The 19833-nt window shown below is 41.0% G+C and overlaps 1 protein-coding gene across 1 annotated transcript in view; it reads left to right on the top strand.

The window, feature by feature from the left end:
• Positions 1-17800, top strand: part of mfsd8l1 (major facilitator superfamily domain containing 8-like 1) — a 41625-nt gene extending 23825 nt beyond the window's left edge. The window contains exons 13-14 of the transcript XR_011692024.1: positions 17303-17429; positions 17655-17800. The gene's annotated coding sequence lies outside the window, so the exon portion shown is untranslated. The remainder of the gene's footprint in view (positions 1-17302; positions 17430-17654) is intronic.
• Positions 17801-19833: the final 2033 nt, after the last annotated feature.

Genomic DNA, 19833 nt, shown 5'->3' with positions numbered 1-19833 from the left:
AACAATCCCGTGGCCCCTCTTTTCTTGCTCCACTTTCTGTGCTTTTTTTAACCCCCCTTTTTGGCTCTCTCCCTTTCTTTTCTCCATCACTTTATTTCGTTTCCTAACAAAAGCCAGGACTGGGAGGCACATGATTAGGCCGCCACTAATTGGTATCAGATTCACAGGTTTGGATCAGCACTGTGCTGGCTGGAGCCAAAGTATTGCTCACATCTGCACAAAGAGCGGGTCGCTGAGAACCCGAGTGTGTCGAGCCGTTTGGCCCACCATCAGTTTCCCCTCACAGAATCATAGGCCTGCCATCACGCACAGTGCTTAGGGGCCAGGCGAGCTCCAAGCACACGCATGTATGACAGCTTTCATGTGCAAGCCAAACTCTGATCAGAGGACCTCCATATTGACACCTTTCATGGTTTGTTAGCACCTTGACAGTGAAGAGGCAGGACAGCTGAGACGTCTGCAGTGTGACGGAAAGAATTGACTGGCAAGAGGAGAAAGCTGAGGTTAAGGAAGGTGGGGTGGACATGGGGATTGAGGAGTGGGGTCTGCCTCCCATATTTTCTGCAATCGCAGCCTCAGAAATTCACATGCACAGGCTCACATGAAAAATATAAACATAAAATGCAGACACACACTTGCACTTGTCACTACTAATATACTCTGTCAGTGAACAGTGCATTTTCTGTGGGTTTTCTGGTTAACGAAGGAGGGATTTTATGATTGGCCTTGCCACCGAATATGTTTTGGCAAGACAGCCCAGTTTATTTCGACTTTATCGCAGTGACATGAGTTGGCAGACTGGGGGGTGGGGGCGGGGTGGGGGCTGGGTGGATTGCAATGCCCACAAGAGATGATGGGGGGTAACAAGGAAAACAGAATGGAAAAAAACAGAAACACAAAAAAGGAACAAGAAGAGTGTGGGGACACCTGCTTGCTCAAATAACATGTCCTCCTTCCCCAGGGGACATCCCTGACCCAGAAAACAAGTACCTAGCAGGTTGTCAGTGGCTAAAGGATGGTTTGGGGCCATTAAGCTAGTGGAGCGATAGCATGCCCACCACAGTACATGGACCTTGCCAGCAGCAGACACTTGGGAGGCTGCCATTGGATATGAGACAGCAGCCACAAGGGGTTTCCTGCCAATAGTCCAACAGCGCTCCAGCGTCAAACACTTGGCAGCTTCTGCACCACCTCTCTTTTGGTTAACCCCTTACTTAACCTGACAAGTTCAGCATGAACACGTTTGTTTACAACGAGAGCCTTGAGGAGTGATTGCAGGGGGAGCATGGGATAGACAACTGCCCACTCATACCTGTGAGGCTTTGTGGCTGTGCCATCAAGCAAAAATTTTGATTTAACCACTGAGCAAGAGCATGGCAGGAGATCCAGTGCTCTTATGCAAGGTTTTTCTACATCTATGATACATTTGCCATGCAGGAGATAGGGCTGATACATAATAATCTATACTTGATGATATGTAGTTCAAAAATTCAGATTTGTGAAGATGATGCTACATGATTTTATGACTGCCATAACAAGACAGTTCAGGGAAAATGGTGAAAAGCCTTGCTCTCATGATAAAAAAAAAACCAAAAACAAATCGTAAAGTCATTTCAGTAAATTTATGAATTATTACCATAGATGTATTATCTGCCCATGCTTCTGTACTAAAATATCAGTCTATTGGGTTGTAACCATGAAAAAAATACTCTTAAACTATCATCAAGAACTGTCTAAAGCTATTATTTCAGGGGGAAAAAGAGAGGCTAAGTTGTGTCAGTGACTAATGCAGGTCATGAAAAGTTTTACCACTGTTGCAATTCATACTGGCTGATAACGGTCATAAATAACTTAATATTCATTCATGAGAGCGGACTGAATTACTTATTCACCCTGAAGATCTTTTGAGTCGGTTGGATGAGTAAAACTGACGACTTTCTCGTTAGGAACACACCATCTCTAACTTATCTCAGGCTTCTTGTTACACCCCCCGCTGGTGTTGGGAAATTCCATGTGATAGGAGAAGAATTGGAGGTAACTTTTTTAGGTGAGTTGGAGGCACTGAAGGGATGCAGTGGACTAACGTAAGCTGAAGTAGGGATTTAAAATTTTCTGAGCAGAAAACTTTGTGGACAACAGTGGGGAGCGTACACATCCAAAAACTTTTAGATCAAAAATCAAACAAAAGGCATAAATCATATAAAAGATCTCAAGCCAAAGCCAGACAAAGGTATATGTTCGATCAAAATGTTTCTCTATTAATTTATTGAGAGTTATCAGTACAGTGATTTTGAACAGTACCTTTTTTGTATCTTTTGCCTGACTTTTGTTCCACCTTTAGAAATACATTTTTTGTCATGCCGCACAAAAGTCGAAACTTTTGTGCAAAGTTCCTTTTCATGTTCAACTGAGCCTTTCCAGTCAAGACAGCATAATGCCTGTGCATTGCAGCACCACATATTCTGACTATGTATTAGAGACCGCATACAGAAACACTAGAAAAGCAACCTAATTGCTTTTCATATTTCATTTACATCCTCATATTTGGCAAGCCAACAGCCTAAAATATCACCAGTGAGTACAGATATGAGGCATATGGTTACTTCCAACAGCGACTCACCCCAGACATTGGTATTGGCCAGCTATTTGTAGACAGCCTTTTATTCCAAACCTCTATCAGATAACAGAACAATACAAATCGGGAACTTTGATTGGAAGGGACAATTTCCCTGCTGCACTTTCGCGTGACATTATGAGGCGGCAGGGGGAAAAAATGACTTTCAAATCGTATCGTTTCCACTTGCCTTGACTGACATTCATCTTGCTTGCTCTTTAATTAAACCAAAGTGAGGTCAGAAAGATTGTTCTGCCACTTTTTAAAAAGCTTTTTGTGGAAATACAATCCTGTGACCATTTTACTAAGCTGGAGTCACCTTATACTTGCTCTGTGCTCCATGGCAGCCCTCTCATACTCTGAACTTCTTCCAAACACAACAACCAGGGACTGTACACAGCACGAGGAAAAACTGATATAATGTGATCTCTCTTTTTTCCTTGTCACTCCTTCACTCCCATTGTAAGTCTCTCCCCTCTCCCCTGCTGGCACATCCAATCAAATTAAAACTGGGTGGAAAGGAAGGGAATTGCCGTTATGGGGCCCTGTGTCTCTGAATTCATTGAAGAGAGAGACCGGAGACGGGAGTTTATAGCCACCACTTCACCCCCTTTACTTCTTGTAATCCTGGGTAGAAACCGAAGAGAGGAAGAAAGGGCAGCGTTTGCCGCCCAGAGACGTTACAATAACAAAAAGAAAACCAACCAGCCTGAAACACCGAAACCCTTCCATAATCTAGGCCACGGAGGGAGGCCTTTGGAGCAAGTGACAAGACTGGTGTGTGTATGCATCTGTGTACGTGGACAGCCCACCAGTTCCATTCATGGGTAACAGATGGTGCCTTATCATTGGCCAGGATCGGCGGTGCAGCACACATTCCTAGACATGCCGGTAATGCCTTTTGTGATGTTCACTTAATGCTAACTTCACGAAGAATTACACACCAAATTACCGTGAGAGCGTGCGCATTACGCTCTGCGTTATAAGTGTCATCAGACAGAGCACACTGGGGGGGGATTTGTTGAGATAATTGTTGTCTAATGATTGGACAACCTATTACACCTTCCTGTGTGCTTTCCTTTTAATTATACATCCACACATCTGTGCCAGCATACAGTATGTTACCACCAGCACTACCCATGTGGGCCTGCAAATGAGTGCCCATCATATGAACAGGCTTCCTCACCTGGTTGCCCAAAAAGCTGGCCTTCACCCTTTTAATAATGCTCTTTTATTCTTGAACACATTATTAAACACTGTCACTCAGGCTAAATACCAGGAATAGTTGGATAAGAGCCTAAACAAGGATAGGGGGGCAGAAAAGGGGGTTGAGGGTACATAGAGTACACTGAGTGATGGATCTGTTTGAGTCCATAAATGCTGGTGTTGTGAATAGACAGGGAAAGGTAAAAGCTGGGGGGCTGAAGGAAGGCTGGATGGAAGCCAAATGCATAATGGTTGGGGTGAGGAGTTCATGCTGGTGTGCAGCAGGGGGCCCGGTGTTCACTGTGGCTGCATGCAGTGATAGCTGGTCAGTGAAGAAGATGATTGACATCTGGTATAACTGACTGGGTGATTGACAAAAGCAGTGGGCATGTTAACGTCCGTGGGTGGAACGATGGTGGTGGTGATGATGTCCTGCACATTTGTGTGAGTGCAAGAATGTGTATCTTAACAGATGTCTGTGTAAGCTTTCTGGGGTATGAACATATGTCTGAGCCCATGTATTTGTCTGGGTACATTCATGAAGGTTCAGCTTCTCCCATACACATCTGGATTTTTTTTTTTTTTTTTTTTTTTTTAGCAAGAAGAACTTAATGTAACGTAATGCAACATATCTTCTGGCAGCCTTACTTGAGTTCCGCTTGACATAACAGTGATACCGACTGTTTGATTTCCATCATGCATACAATGGAGCATGACTTTCTGTGGCTTTATAAGGTGAATAGCTAATGACATTTTGGGAAACAGACTTATTTGCTGCCTTGCTGAGCATTAGATAGGAAGATAAACACCACTCTTAACATGGGTAGGCTACATCCCTCATTACAAATGAACGTATTCCATTTTTTTTCTTTATAAAAAGCTAACATCTGATGTGAGTTCAGATGTTGGCTTGTTAGAAAGCTGGTCTGAGTAGCAAATTATAAACCTAAACAGGCATTAAGGCCAAAATTGGCATTGTATTAAAAAAATCATAAAGAGCTGTGTTAGTGCGGGTGTGATTGTAAAAGGTGACTGAGAGTTTATGCTTGAGTAATATACAGTTAAATATATCTGAAACACCACAGCGTTTAAACTTACTTTAAACTTAGTTTTTGGGCCTATTACAAAGTAATCTACCAGGAATGCATCCACACATTTGACTAGCCAACACCACCCGAATGCAAATGTTTTTGCATGGTGCTGCAGCAAAATCTAAGCCCTTTCTCTTCATATGAATTTAAGGGAAAAAGGAGGCTGTTTTTTTTTAATGCCAGATGTTTGCCGATCAGTTCACATATATCTGAAATAACAAAAAAACGAACACTAAGTTTAAATGCTGGAACTAGGCAGTTAATAAGAACTTCATAATAGAATTACACTGTAAAACCCTCTATATATCAATACTACTAGCACACTGGCTGATAGCTGCACCAAAGTGCCCTTGTTTTGATATTTAATAGCCCTAGTACCCCCCAGTGAGAGACAAAGCACATGATAAGGCTTAACCGGGGCTATGACAGGCTTAGCCTACTGGTTACTGTGAGGAGTGACAGGCTGATGGGAAAATAAGTTTCCAAAAGCATTGTGAGAGTAGCCACAGTTTGCTGATGTCATCAGTGTAGGGTTTGGCACAAAGACACACAAGGATCACCTGCCTGGAGACAGGGTGGATTACGGGGAATTAGGGGGCACTGTATGACTTGGCACTAAAACTGGGGGTCCTGTTGTTGTCGGTGCAGGATCTGATCATCTGCCAAAACAAACTGGCACACTCTTACATTAGAAAGCACACAGATGACAGAGGACACACCAATACGAACACATGCACAGGGTAAAGACAGACATGCTTGTGCCCATGTGCTTGTCCTGACACATGCAGACTGTGCACACTGAACGATGCGCTTGTGTGAGCACAGGCACACACAAGTACACAGTTAATTCTGTCACACATTAGGAGACAACGCACGTTGCATATGCACATTCTCTCATGCACACACACACACACACACGCACCAGATCCCAGCAGTGTAAGTGTGTCCCCTATCAACAGTAGCAACTGTAACAATGACAAGGCTTAGCGGTGCAATAGTAGCCCCCCTGTAGATTGACATACGAGACCGCTGTTCATACAGTGCAACCATTCACAGCCGCAGAGCTTGATAACTCTGTTTTAGCCAACACTAACCTGCAGCTGTGCACTTTCATAATTAACAGCGAGGCCTTTACATGAAATGTCAATCTTTATTCAGGCATTTAGTGACAAGCATATCCAGGTAATGTAAACTGTAATGTAGGGCAATGGACGCTGTGTATAATTTGGTTGAAAGAACCAGTCTGGTTCCAGAATTTAGCAGGAATGCTTAACCCTTTTACAACCACGGGGATCACCGGTGACACTGCGCCGCATGTGTATTTCAAATTACCGTAACTTCTCCTGAATTTGATTTTTGCAATCTCAGAAATGTTCAATCTGCACTTTTCAAGAATTTATAAAAAGAAAGTTGAAGAAAATTAAATTCCGTTTTTGTCCTTTTCTTCTCATAACACACAGCTTTAGGTATTTAATTACATAAGAATGATAAATACTTGACAGATTTTGAAAGTTCTACTTCTCCTGGAAAAAGGGTGTAAATTATTTACACATAGGGCATTTTTGACACAATTATTGACAAAAATAGACAAAAAAAGACCAGGCGTTTTAATAAATATAGCTATTATTATGGTGCTTAAAGGGTTAAAGATAAATTCTACACTTATGTATTTGCAGATGTATTTCTATGAATAAACACATAGGCAATCTAAAACAAACAGCCAATTACATTTGTTTCTGCAAATTAAAGCAACATAAGATGAAGAGCACTTAAAATACATAAATTTCTCAAACTAATATTAACTCAAAGTTCACTTACTTTCTTTTTCTAGAACTTTCAAACACAAGTCATGGTCTTCATCAGAGGATGGAGTTTGCTTAGTTGCCGAGGAGATGGAACCAGTTGTCATAACAATTACAACACATTTTGATAGATTTCTAATGGCTTAAATTTAATGTATAACATACACTAAATTGTGGCAATCCAAACATTCCCCCAAGGACTGTAGGTAACCTCATCCAACAGAATAGCAGCATTTTACAACTGTTAATTGTTGTTACATTGGAGGATTGAATTGTAAACTTGAGATAACTACTTTTTTCAAACTATTGTAAAAGAAAAAAATGAGCATTTCACTTTATGTGCTTGTATATTTTTGCTGAATTGCCATCCATCTCTTCACAGCTGTAAAACAAGGTTGGCGTGCACAAGATGGAATGTGTACTCAAGAATAATAGTGTGGCTGTACGAGTGCACTGAAAATAAGTCAAGAGCTACTGGATATCAAACACACACACATCATACACACATTTCATATATGGGTTAAAGTTCTTTCATACAGTACAAATAAATACAAATAAATAAAAAAAAAACAAAAAACAAAAAACAAAAAAACAAACACTGGCACAATAGACAGACAAAGTATTATTAGTATTAGGTAGTATCCTTGCAGAATCACACACACACAGTGGTGGAGTAGGTATATGTAAGGAGCAACACTTGTGCACACACACACACTTATACACATACACTTACAGTACACCGAGTAGAGCATATTTCTCACACCCCCTGCCAGTTGTCAGTCACTGCCTTTGAGCATAAGGCCTGAGGGACTAGATTAAATCCTTCTGGAGACAGGATGACGGGGTAGAGAGGCCTGTGCCGAACACACACACACAGAGTGAATGACGGCATGTCCTATGCTAACTATCTATTTGATGAAACTCAGAGGTCTTTGTTGAGATCGTATGATAGATTTGCAAGAAGACATGTTTTTGTCATAAAATGAATGATTAACCATTCCTATATTTCCACTCATAATATAGAACAGTGAGTCTCGGCAAACAGAAATATTTTAACGGCTTCAAAGCCTGATTAGTTCCTTGAACTGTAACAAGAATCAAACAAACTTGAATGTTTAAACTTCTAGTCGACTGTTACTGAAACCAGACCGGAAATTAAAAGCCCACCAGTAAATATTTTGTTGTGATTGCCTGCGAATAATGAGAGACAAAATAATGTGTGCTCATAAACATTTCATTGCACTAGTCTCCAGGGCTAATATAACCACATGGCTGATTTAGACTTTATCTTTGTAATATAACAAATCACAAATTAGTGGCTCAGTATTGTGTGCTCCATGCTTGACAGGCCCCTTCTATTCCCCAGTTAATAATATATTGGCATTAGCTAAATCAACATCTATATATTCTTCCAACCTCTTAAATTGCATTATACCTACATGTGGTACTGTCGGGTGATTTGGGTAGCGGAATACTTGAACTCGTCCAGTTGGTGTGTTATGATTTGTACAGTGTTCCTCCACTGGCTGTTGACAAAGTGTTGGCAGCTGCAGATGAGTTACAGGCATATTTTAGAGGATACTTTGTTTTTGCTTGTCGCATCACAAAGTGGCAGCAGCTAGGCAACCACGAGTGAAAGCCAGAGTCCCCAGCTTTGAGAATGAAAGCTATGCAGAGGCAAACAGATGGTGATGAGATGGTGAAGTTTTTTGGCACGGTGCTTCAAAATTTTTGATGCGCTCTTTTGTTGTTCGCGAACGCCGACGTCAACTGTCTTCCTGGCTGTGCTGCAAGTGGCTGTAACAGCTGTAATAATATTGCAGTGACAGAATTATGAAGGGTTTATGACCTAGTTCCTGCAGTGAAATGGGGCTTGTTACTGCAGGCCGTGTGAGTCAAACCTGACTGAAATGATTGCAATGTGTGTCTAAAAATTAACAATTTTCTCAAGCAATGGCAAAAACTGCTTTGTGTGCATGTGAAATTGGTTGTTATCCTTTGTTTCACTCAAAACAGCTGAAAGGGCATATTCATCACCACATACTCTTTACATTATGGGTAAGACGATACACATTTCAATCTGCTCAAAACCGGATGGTGCTGCATGGCTGCTGTGGGAGCAAGAAAAGTATTTTATTGACAGATGACATAACGTTATGGCTGCCCCCCATCTCCTCTCTCAGATGAAAACTATGCTGTGGATTGATGGAAGCAACATCTGAAAAATCCTCCATTTTCTCACCCAACAAGCATTAACTGAACTGCTCCCAGAAGAGGGAACTTGCTGTCAAAGATACTTATGTGCCAATATATTTATGGCACTTATGGCAGTATATTTCTCCTGGGGAAAAAATAGTTTGAGCATTCAAACTTGCATTTGTCTTCAGTGCTGAGTGTATAATAGTCATCTAGTTTCTGAAGAGACCTCTAGCACTCCTGTGTCCTTGGCTTTGGAATCTGTGTATGTGACTCCTCTGTGCCATTCACCTACAGTATTATTATATTTTTGATGAACAGGCCATGCGGGCGCAGTCCAAACTCAAGGGCACAGCCCATCTATCTGCCATCTGTCAGCGACCTGTCATCCAGCTTTAGTAATTACACCAGCATAAATACGGCCAGGAGACAGCAGTTTGACGGTTGAATGAGATCTATGTGGAGTGTATTCCTGTGTGTCTTTGGAGAGATATAAAAAAACAGCGTAGGTCTCGAAGTATTCCTCCCAGGAAGTGACCACAACTTTTACAGGCCAACTTCAAAGTGGATCAGGCCTCTGACCTTTAATCCCACAACATGGTTTCTTGATTGGGTGGTGACCTCCAGTGCAGGCTGAGATTCAAGACTTGGATGGATGGAGTGCAAGTCTAAGTGAGTATGTGTGTATGTGTGTGTGTGTGTCTGTGTGTATGTGTGGCTGACTGTAAATGTCAAAGAGGCAGAAGGAGGGAGAATCTGTGCTTAAATCACACACACACACACACACACACACACACACACACACACATATATATATATATTTATATTTTAAACTCCAAATTATCTTTGTGTTTGAAGGATAGTCTGATGAATAAATGTCATTTTTTTTCTCTTTGGTCTTTGCCACTGGAGCGGAGGGGTCTTGCAGGCAAAGCAACAAGACTGAGTAAAAGGGTTATGAATGGCCTTATTTTCTTTGACTTTCATTTACCCAGGGAAACTTGACTTAAAACAGTTATGGCACATTTGTAGAGGTCGTCTGACAACAGCCTGTTTGCAGCATTTAAGTGTCTTGCTAAAAGAAGTTGCAGTATCTTGCTTGATGATGTTCCTTTTCAGGTCAAAGAAGAGTGTTTTCTGTCACATGCTTCACCCAAATTTTCCTTGAGATATGATCTGACATCTTTTTTAGTGAAAGGATGGTTTCTTTGAGCCCTAAATTGCCACTGATTCCCAATTCATCAACTAGCAGCATCTTCTTTAAAGAAAATATGACTTCTTTCAAGAGGCATTTTACTGCCTTCACAAGGCAACCAAATAGTGAAACAACCAATGAATAAAGATGAAGAGAAGACCGTTTTATGCATGAACATCCATGACCGGATAACCTATGGGAAACAATTCGTGAAAGCAATAAAAAAGGGCCTATAAAGCAGTTGAGGGAGATCAAGGAAGCAGACATTTGACTCTAAGGCTCAGTAGGGAGGGTAAAACACCTTAAATCTTCCATCCTGAACACTTCACTTTAGACTGCAGATAGATTATTTATCTTTATGTGTCGGCAGTAGTAAAAGATTAAAGTTGCCTGCATGCAGTGTGGGTCAGTTCTAGGTGGTCTGGCTTCACAGACCTCACAGACACTGAGGAATACCGACTCTTCTTCCCTCACAGCAAGAGCTTTGTTTATATTATTGATGATTCCACACCAGTGTAGGTCTCTGACAGTACAAAATCAATTGACAGAGTCTGCTAAGGTTCATCTTTCAGATAAACTGCAAAATGTTTACAATCAAAACTGGTCAGCTTAAATTTTTTTTCAGTATTAATGGCAAATTCCACCACAGCATGACTGATGCTTAAATGTAGCCACCAGACTTGAAGGTTTTCTCCTGGGATCTTGCCAAGCAGTTTTTCAAGGTGAGATAGCCACTACTGGTCTTGATGAATCCATTGTGGACTGAGGGTAGATTCTTCATCTTTAGTTGGTGGTGAAGTAAAAGAATACAACCAGTAAGCAATGAAGGATGAAACTAAGTTGTATGGATTCACTGACACTGCAGGCATTTGAGCAATGACTGACCGAATATGTTTGCCATTTATGGTGCCTCTGGGAAAATTTAAGATGTGAAGCTCTATACTTTTGATGCTGACTGACAGGTGAACACCACACCTTTCTACCCCTGAGGCTCTGGTCTATATGTTGTGTACAGAGGGGCCAAGAGAGGGTAAGCCAATGAAAACAGGCAAATGTTTCCACGGCTAATATAGTGATAGGGATAGGCATTTAAAGTGGGTTAGAAATATATGTTTACCGTCGGAGTTGAAGGCAGACAGTTAGAGAATAGCTAAAGGCTTCCATATTTAACCTAAAGCATCAGTTACTATAAGCTAACAAGCTAAGTTACGGTTGATTACTTTTACACTGGTTCTCCAGGTAACAGCAAGACTGCTTTCCTTTGTAATATTAGCTCCTGTTTGTATACTTTTCACTGGATTTAATCAAACCCTCAATGGAAAAAAATTAAATCTTGTTGAAGTGAAATGCACTCATGTTTTGTCTAGGCTGACAAAGTGTACTGTTAGATTTATACTGTGAAACCTTAAGATACTTGCATGAACCTTTAAAAATGGCCTAGTGTCCTAATGTGTGCAAATCAGGTTCGTCACCAGGATTGTGTATTCTGTTTCCCGAACTGAGGTGACAACAGGTTTGACTTATCTATAGCTGCAGGACTGGACTCATCACCCACATGACATGACGTCCTCCTATGAGGCTGGTCGTGACAGGAGCCAGTCAGGCTGGTATGCCTCTTTTGCCTTAGATCAACACACTCTTCTTTTAGGAATTGTATTGAATCAGTTGTTAATTACAAATAAGAGTTGTTCTCCCATGTTTAACATCTGCTCTGGTCTTCTAATCTCTTCCTACACACACCCTAATCTACCAAACTGACAATTTTTCCACATTTTTTACAACATAATTTACTCCACCTAGCTAAGACTTGCACATACTAATGTCTTTCCAAATTGTTAGCAGTAGTGCCAGGATATTTCAGTCATTTTGTTTCCCCTTGGTCTATCCTGCGTATGGTTTTCCAGCATAGGGTGTTGCACATCTTTCAGGCCACAAGAGTGCAGGACACACAAACATGATATACCAGTATAGAGGGGAATCAAAACAATATGCTTCAATATCCTGTGGCATATAGTTGATAACTGATGAGACTTACTGTGATAATTGTTTTGATGCTACAAGTTTTTTTTAAATTAAAAAAAAAAAAATCTTTTTCATAGTAAACAAATTAAACTCAACCAACTTGTCTATGCTGCATTATGCCAGTAGCAAAAATAAAAAACAAACTTTAAGACTATGGAAATATTTATATCAAAATGAAAAAAAAAAATGCCAAAAGTTGAGTAACTTAAACTGCAGCAGGAAGTGAGTCTCTCCGAAGTCTGGATGTGGCAGGAATCACGAATAGTATCCACAGGCTAACAGGCATGGAATCTACTCTCTGAGTCGGGTACATGGACGAATCCGGTGAGCGGTGAATCCCCCATTCAGTCTGTTTGGCATTCTTCAATGACTGGCTGCATTTTGCATGTACAGGAAGTATTGAGGGCAGCAAGAGCTGGTATCAGCAGCAGCTGGCTTGAATTTAGTTACAGGTACGGGTACATAGAGGTTTTGTAGTACTCAGGGGTCTGTACAGCTGTGGTAAGTGGAAAACTTTATTCAATCAATCACCACCTGCACTGCTCAGATCAAGGTAAACTTTGTCACACAGCACTCAAGTGGGTGTGTAACACTGCTTTCCCTGATATGGCTGACAGTTTGCTAACAAATAATAGGTGAGTACACAGGAGGGGTTAAAGCTTTTGTCACTGATGGACTAAGGGTATAGGGCTATTTCCTGAAAGCAGTGTAAACTCAACTCATATTGAACTCAAAAACATAAATAGATTTACTTTATATTCAGTCTGAGCACAAATCTGCACTGGCATGCCTCCGCTGACATACCTCACTGTTTCACACTCACACTTTACTGTATTCTGTAAAGCTCTCAAATGCTGACTCATTAGTGGCTCTACTCATTTTTTGCTCCTGCAGATTTTCTCCCTTGCTTTCTCCTTCCTCCTCTCCTCTCCCCTTGAATTCAACTTCTTTCTCTCTACTCTCCCACTGTGTTTCCAACCTCTCTTGCCGCCCCTCCCTTACCACTCACTCTTGAATTCTCAAAATTTACCTTTGCTTGCCTCCCTTCTCTCACCATCAGCACTCTGTCTCTTCTGCTGTCCTCCTCCTGCGTTTGTTTACCAGTGCTTGCTGACCCAGCAGCCCTGCTGTCTCTCCACCACCTGCATTTGAACTGTGAGAGGCCAAGGACGACAGGCAGGGGAAAATCTGATGTTCACACCTTAATCTAACGGAGGTTTTCCTTTTTACTGCTATTCTGTGTTTGTTGCATTGCTTATCTGGCTAGTTGTTTGAGCTCTGGTGGTATAATGGAAGGCTGACTGGTCAAACTCATAAGCCCTCTCTGAAATGCAAATAGAAACCTGTGATTAGCTGAGGGTAATGAATTTAAAATGGCTTATTTGGGATATGCAGTGCAACTATTTTTTACACATTTATCCTTTTGATTTAAGGTGAAACATTAGTAGCCTTCTGTGGCAGTATGTTAATTTTACCAGACACAGCTAAGAAGGATCATTACAGATTAATATGGTTTCAAAGCAGAAAAACTGCTAATCAGCATATGTAAATCTCTGAAAAAAAACCAAAACAATGTATCACAGGATGAAGTTGACAACACCTTTAAGGGATTGACTGCAGGTCTGGTGTCCCTAACAAATACTGCAAAAAACAGCACTAGTGGCTGCTGCTCTCATTTCTCCATTATTTTCTGCACACACACACACACACAATGAGCACAAACTCATCACGAGAGAACAGAAAGGCCTACAGTGATCTCCTCTGAACGAAACAAGCCTGTTAAGAAGTGGACCACTGTAAGAAGCGAGAGTATAGCTCGGGGCCTGGAAGAGTGGCATGACGGCAAACAAAAGAGCAACAATAACAACAACCAACCTTCTTCTATCCTACTTGAATAATTCATGACCTCAATACAGTGAAAATAAATACTTATATTGAAAGATTTAACAATGAAATGACTTGCTGGTGGTTCAGAAAAAGCCTCTTGTGCCTATCAAATATTCACAAAACTTTTAGGACTGTGGTGTTTGGTGGAGAGGGCCTTGAGTACAACAACATGCAGATCTGGAGATACACATATTATACTATTGTGATTCCAAGAACTGATGCATAGTTGACCTGTTTGCTATGCATACAGTTTAAATATGAATTAAAATACTTTAGTGTTTTGTATTTTGTATTTATATGTTCCAAAACATATTTCAGTGTATTTTTTTCTTTAATGTACTCTCTCTCTCTTTTTTTTTTAAAAAGAGATAATTTAAGATATTTTTTCCCAATAAAAATGTTAATGGAGTATCTGTATGTTCCAGCAGTGTATATCTCCCATCTCTGACCATTGCTATCTCTGGTTGGTATTTGTTTAAATCAATGCTGCAAATCAAGGCTGTCAGCTGCGTGCTGGGGAAAATTAATCTTTCTAACTGAATGAACATGTTGACTTGAGTGCAGTCATTAAAAACCTCCAAACACTATATCTCTGTTTAGGCTTTTATAGACATTTATAGACTTAAACATCCTGCTGCTGTGTGTGCAGAAAATATTTTGGCCGTACCAAGCTGTGACCTGCGGCTTGGGGTAATGAATTCTATTAAACCGTTCCCTCTCTCTTATTAAGACCACATTAAAAGAGGCCAAAAACTGGAGCAAAGTACATAGAAAGGAGGAAAAACAAACCACTCAAAACACAGAATGGATCAGTCCCCTTTTTATTTTTTGGGAACCAGAAACGGGCTGCTCTTTTATTGGCTGTCAGCTACCACCCCACTACAGCAGGCAAGCAGAGAGTTGAAAAGAAGGAAAGGGAGAGGGGACATTTCTACATTGAGTAGTTAGAGAGGCTCATCCGGACGTCCTGGGTGAAGCATGAGAAAGAGAGAGAGACAGGAGGAGAGAGACAAGCAGAGGGAGAGACAGGGAGAGAGTGTGGGTTGAGTGCAGGGTTCTTCAAATGTGTATGCATTTTAATGAGGTTTTTGTTGCTGGACTGTGCAAATGTATGGGGAGGATTTTTAAGTATGAGGTGTGTGTGTATGTGTGAGGCAATCTTTGTGTTTACAGATGGATCTTGGGAGGCAGCAGTTGGAACACAAAGCAGACCTGCTATCATCAGTTTTCACCCACAGGCTGCCAGGAAAGTTTAAGTGATAGCCTGTCTCTGGAGAACATTTCCCAGATTAGATATGAAAGACAATAAAATGTGTCACTTTTAATGTTCCTGGACAAGTGTGTGTGCTGCACAACACTGTTTTGACTAGATTTTGGCTGCGTCAGCAGGTCTTGTGCATGCATGGATTGTGATTTAGACTTCACACAGTTTTTCTCTGTGATTTAGTGGAGTTCACACATTTTTCAGGAGGCGAATAAGAGAGTGGCCAGCGCCAGAAACTTGTCATGCTTCAGCACACTGAAGTTCTTTTATTGTTCGACTAGAAAATCTATCCTTCCATGCGTGTTGGTTAGTAGATAGCAGCGGTGATGTTTACAGATAGGCAAGTAAAACTGAAGAACCAACTGCACCACCCCCAGTATAGGGAAAATATGTTTTAAAAAATCACTTCTATGGTAATCTTTAAAATAAAAAAATGTACCATTAACTGTCAATGACACACAGACACACGGAAATTTCCTGCCTCAATATGTTGTCTTAAACATGTCAAAATTACTCCACATCTTGTGCATAGTTAACTTGACCTTGGTGATTAGTAAGAATACTCACAGTTAATTTACTTGTTTACTTGCTACTGTTCCCTCTTAATGCTTAGAAAGTAAAGACTGTTGAAGTAATTTTCTAATGTCCAAGTGCAATTCCCACGCATCTGCCAGTGTGTAAATATGTGTATGTGTACATAATATGTGTAATATCATGACTGACCTCGGAACGGTGGAGTTAAGGACAGCTTGACAAGCACACTTTGGCTATAGCTAGTCATCTATCATGAATCCCAGGATTATCCGCAATGCTCATGGACAAATGCCCAAAAACTGTTGCTCCCCCCTCTGGGCGTGGCCATGCCTAGGAAAATGACAGAAACTATAGATGCAACAGCTGGTAGTCAAGCTAGCTTCCACCGACAATAGCCTGCTATCAGGCCAGCCACTGGGAATTATGGACATGGGACACAATTTTCCCAATTGGGCCCCTGATCCACACCCACTCAGCACCACCACCATCCAGCTCTATCTCTGAGTTTGCTGTCTGTCTCACCTGTTGCTTCTGCCCTAGCTACCTCTCCCACAGCAGCATGTTGGCTGCTGTCCTCCTCCTCCTCCTCTCATACATCTCTCTTCATTAGCTGCGATCTCTTCCTGACCCTCTCGTGCTGATTCAGCTGCCAAAGCAGTACTGGAAAGCCTGGAAATATTCAAAACAAATTAGTTCGATAGCTTATCACACTAGTCAGACGTTCTGCTTTCACACGTGTTTTCTTCAGTTTCTAAGTACTCTGTATTGCTAAAACCTCTGCAGACTCTCCTTGTGCCTCCTGAGGACTAGCCCTTTTGAGTCTGAAAATATTTTTTCAATATTAATCTGGACTGAGGGAGCAGACATTCAGCAACAGAGTTCAAGAATTAATTTTATCCACTTGCAGGAGAGATCGATATTGACTATCAGCTATGCCAGGCATCTTCTCTGAAGAGAAAAGCCAACAACAATCCAATCAATCAACAACAATCAATCGTGTGAGAGAAAGAGAGAGAGCAACATCTGACTGTCTGCGTGTTTCAACCACACCATTTTCACAATAACAGCAGGGGGTGGGGTATCAGATGGCAAGTTGAAATGTGTTATTTATGTGTCATTATTTACAAATTCATAAGTAGGGCTCCTTACTGGCTGGTTTTTTAATTATAAACTGATTGCGGAAAAATGAAATCAACAGATCAAAAGTCACTGTTGACTCACTGTTGGAGCACTAATACAGCTTTGATCTGCATGGAACCTTTCTTCTTAAATAATCAGTACAAAAGATTAAGAACACCAATAGAAAATACACTCTGATAAAAAGTCTATGGTAGCCTGTGAACATAACATGCAGATTAAGGAGCTATTAGATTTGCTGTTGCTATATAGCCAGTGTTAGCATTAACAGCTGTTTACTTCCCAGTCTTGGCAAGATGTTTTAGTCAGTACTAGAGGTTATAAAACGCCCTCTGATCTGTGCTTCTTCTTCAGGGCACTTCAGGAAACTACAGGGACTCGGGATTGGAAAGCAGAAGAAAAGAAATGGCAGGAACGGAGGCAAAACAACTTCCACCACTGGAGAGTTTGACGCTGAACCTGCAACATTTCTTCTTGACTGGTAAGTAAACACCTGCTAGCTGCTCATATTCATTAAAAATTGCATGTTTTGATGTTGTTTAAAAAAGAACACACTTAACAAACATACACTGAAAATTCGTAAGCCATATGGTCTCATTTCAGTTCAGCCTTCGCAGTCTGAAGGATGCAGCCCCTGAACTTAAACACAGCATCTTTCATCTACTCTGCGAATGTGATTGTTGGATTATTATCTATTTTGTTTTAGGGATGGTATCCCCTCATCTCCACAGACTTCGTCCTCCTGTAGTTTCAAAATGGCGGCCAGCAGAGCCGGCAGGTAGGACACCTCACTACAGACTCAAAGTCAAGTCTTCAAGCCCAGAATACTCTACAGGATGAAATGTCGCTCCTGATTTTCTTTCCTCCTTCTTTCTAATAAAAGTTGGATGAGATTGAGCTACAGTTCAGCCCCAAATCACTTCATTGATCTTTTTTTCTGCGAGACTTAGATTCGATCCATGTATTAGCTGTAAAATTTGTCTTCTATCTCAGTTATAGTGTGACTTGGTCCTGGCTTTCTATATTACTTTAAGACGTATGGCAGTCCTATGTGTACTTAGCTCTACAGAGGGCCTTGCAAACTCATTCCTTTTGAGTGCAAAGATTGAGTAATCAGGCTTACAAAGCACCCGTGAAGAATGTGACAACAAAGGTGGTCCCTGTTCTATTCAATTATCTTTCACCCTCTACTTGTCTCAGTGTGTCCGCTAAAATGGCTGTGATACCCTACATCTCCCTTACTCTGTGCCCTAAACCCACAATCTCTCTCACGTTCACAGCCTCTCTTTCATTCTTGGTCTTTGTCTCTCTGTTACACACAATAGGTCTCCTCAGTCTGGGTACCGTTTGATGTTGGACGCTGAACAGCCGAGCCCTCTCTCCCTTTTTTGTCGCTTTCTTTATTCTCCCATAAAAATTCACCCACTTTATTTATTTATTTCAGTCTAGCCGAGGTTCACTCATCGCCTGCCCGTCTAAGCTTGTCCCCTCTCTGCCCTTTCTCATGATAACGGGAGCCTGCTCTGGTCCATCACCACCTCTCACTCAGGCATGGCCCAGGACTATGTGATTGACACGACCGCTCTAACTTCCCAAATGATCCCCAACCCCTCCCGTCTGGTCCCACCCACATCCACTGTCGCTGTCTTTCCCAGCCTATGGCCTCTTTCCAACCATTAAAAGTTGTGCACCATCTGCAGAGTTTCATAAGATTAGTTAATAATATCTCAATAATAACATACCACTTATTGTAATTGCACAAAAGTCTTTAAAGTTGCAGTTGCAGTTCTGGGACAGGCCTTTTGACCGTCAGGCAATACAAGGAAAAAAAAATAAATCTGTACTGGTTCTGTCTTTCTTTGAAGCTGTGTCATCAGGCATTTCTGCTTTCTTATCAACTCAGGATGATAACCTCTTCTCTTTTTGGATATAGATCTTTCAGATTTGTTGTACACAAGAAAACAATCTTCCATTGAACAAAGGCAGTGTAATCTCGCACCAAGATTTAAAAGAAGCTTGATCGTGTGCAGCAGAGTAAAAAGGGATCTCAAGCCAAACATCTGTGCTGTGTGCCCAGTGCAAGGATTCTACTGTTTTCATTGTATTGTTAAAGAATAAGGCTGGTAATATTCTATATTTATTTTAGGCAGATGCTACTTGCAACCAGGTATCTGTAGCCCACAATGACATTTGCTCCTAGGGTGGATAGTGAATGTGACTATTTACTCCCAGGGTTTAGGCTCTCCTTGACCACTTCACTGAGTCACATGGTGACATGGGTTAGGTTCTGGTAGAAAGGTTTTCTAACACGTGGTTATTGTTGCAAAAGGGTCTATTTAAACCCAAACCTTGATCTTTTCCTAAACCTAAACAACTAGTTTAATGAAAATTGTGAAAATTTTGAAAATTGTGAGCTTGACCCATTCATCCACCACAACCTCCTCTCTATGTGGACTTTATCACTTTTTATGCTATCTTGCCCAACTTCCCAAAGCCTTTCTGCTGCAGCCTTTAATAATAAGCATGTTAGGGCAGGCTTTTTATCACCTCTCCAGCCTTTTAGCGACCTTTAGTGCCTTCTCCAGTCTTTTTGTGGCTAATTTTACAGTTACAGATATACTTTATCTTTCAGAAATGGTTTTAAAATGACATGACATTTACAAGAATAAATTGTACATTTTTTATGGTTACAGTTTTCAGCTGCAGATTAATACACATTTAGTATGCTGGTGAGTATTTAAGGTAGCAGGATGGTGTATGTGGGATTGACTCAAAACAAAATACTGTGTCCATGTTCTTGCAATATAACATGTTGCACAGTGCAATGGTGTGGCTCTTATAATATATTTTTCATAGTTTTGATGTCTGTGGCACAAATTTTGTTA

Source organism: Trachinotus anak, unplaced genomic scaffold, assembly GCF_046630095.1.
Source record: "Trachinotus anak isolate AG129_WGS33_773 ecotype Australia unplaced genomic scaffold, CSIRO_AGI_Tana_v1 ptg000010l, whole genome shotgun sequence".
NCBI classification, from domain to species: Eukaryota; Metazoa; Chordata; class Actinopteri; order Carangiformes; family Carangidae; genus Trachinotus; species Trachinotus anak.
Note: the sequence above shows the minus strand (reverse complement) of the source record. Positions and strands in the feature narration are given on the sequence as shown.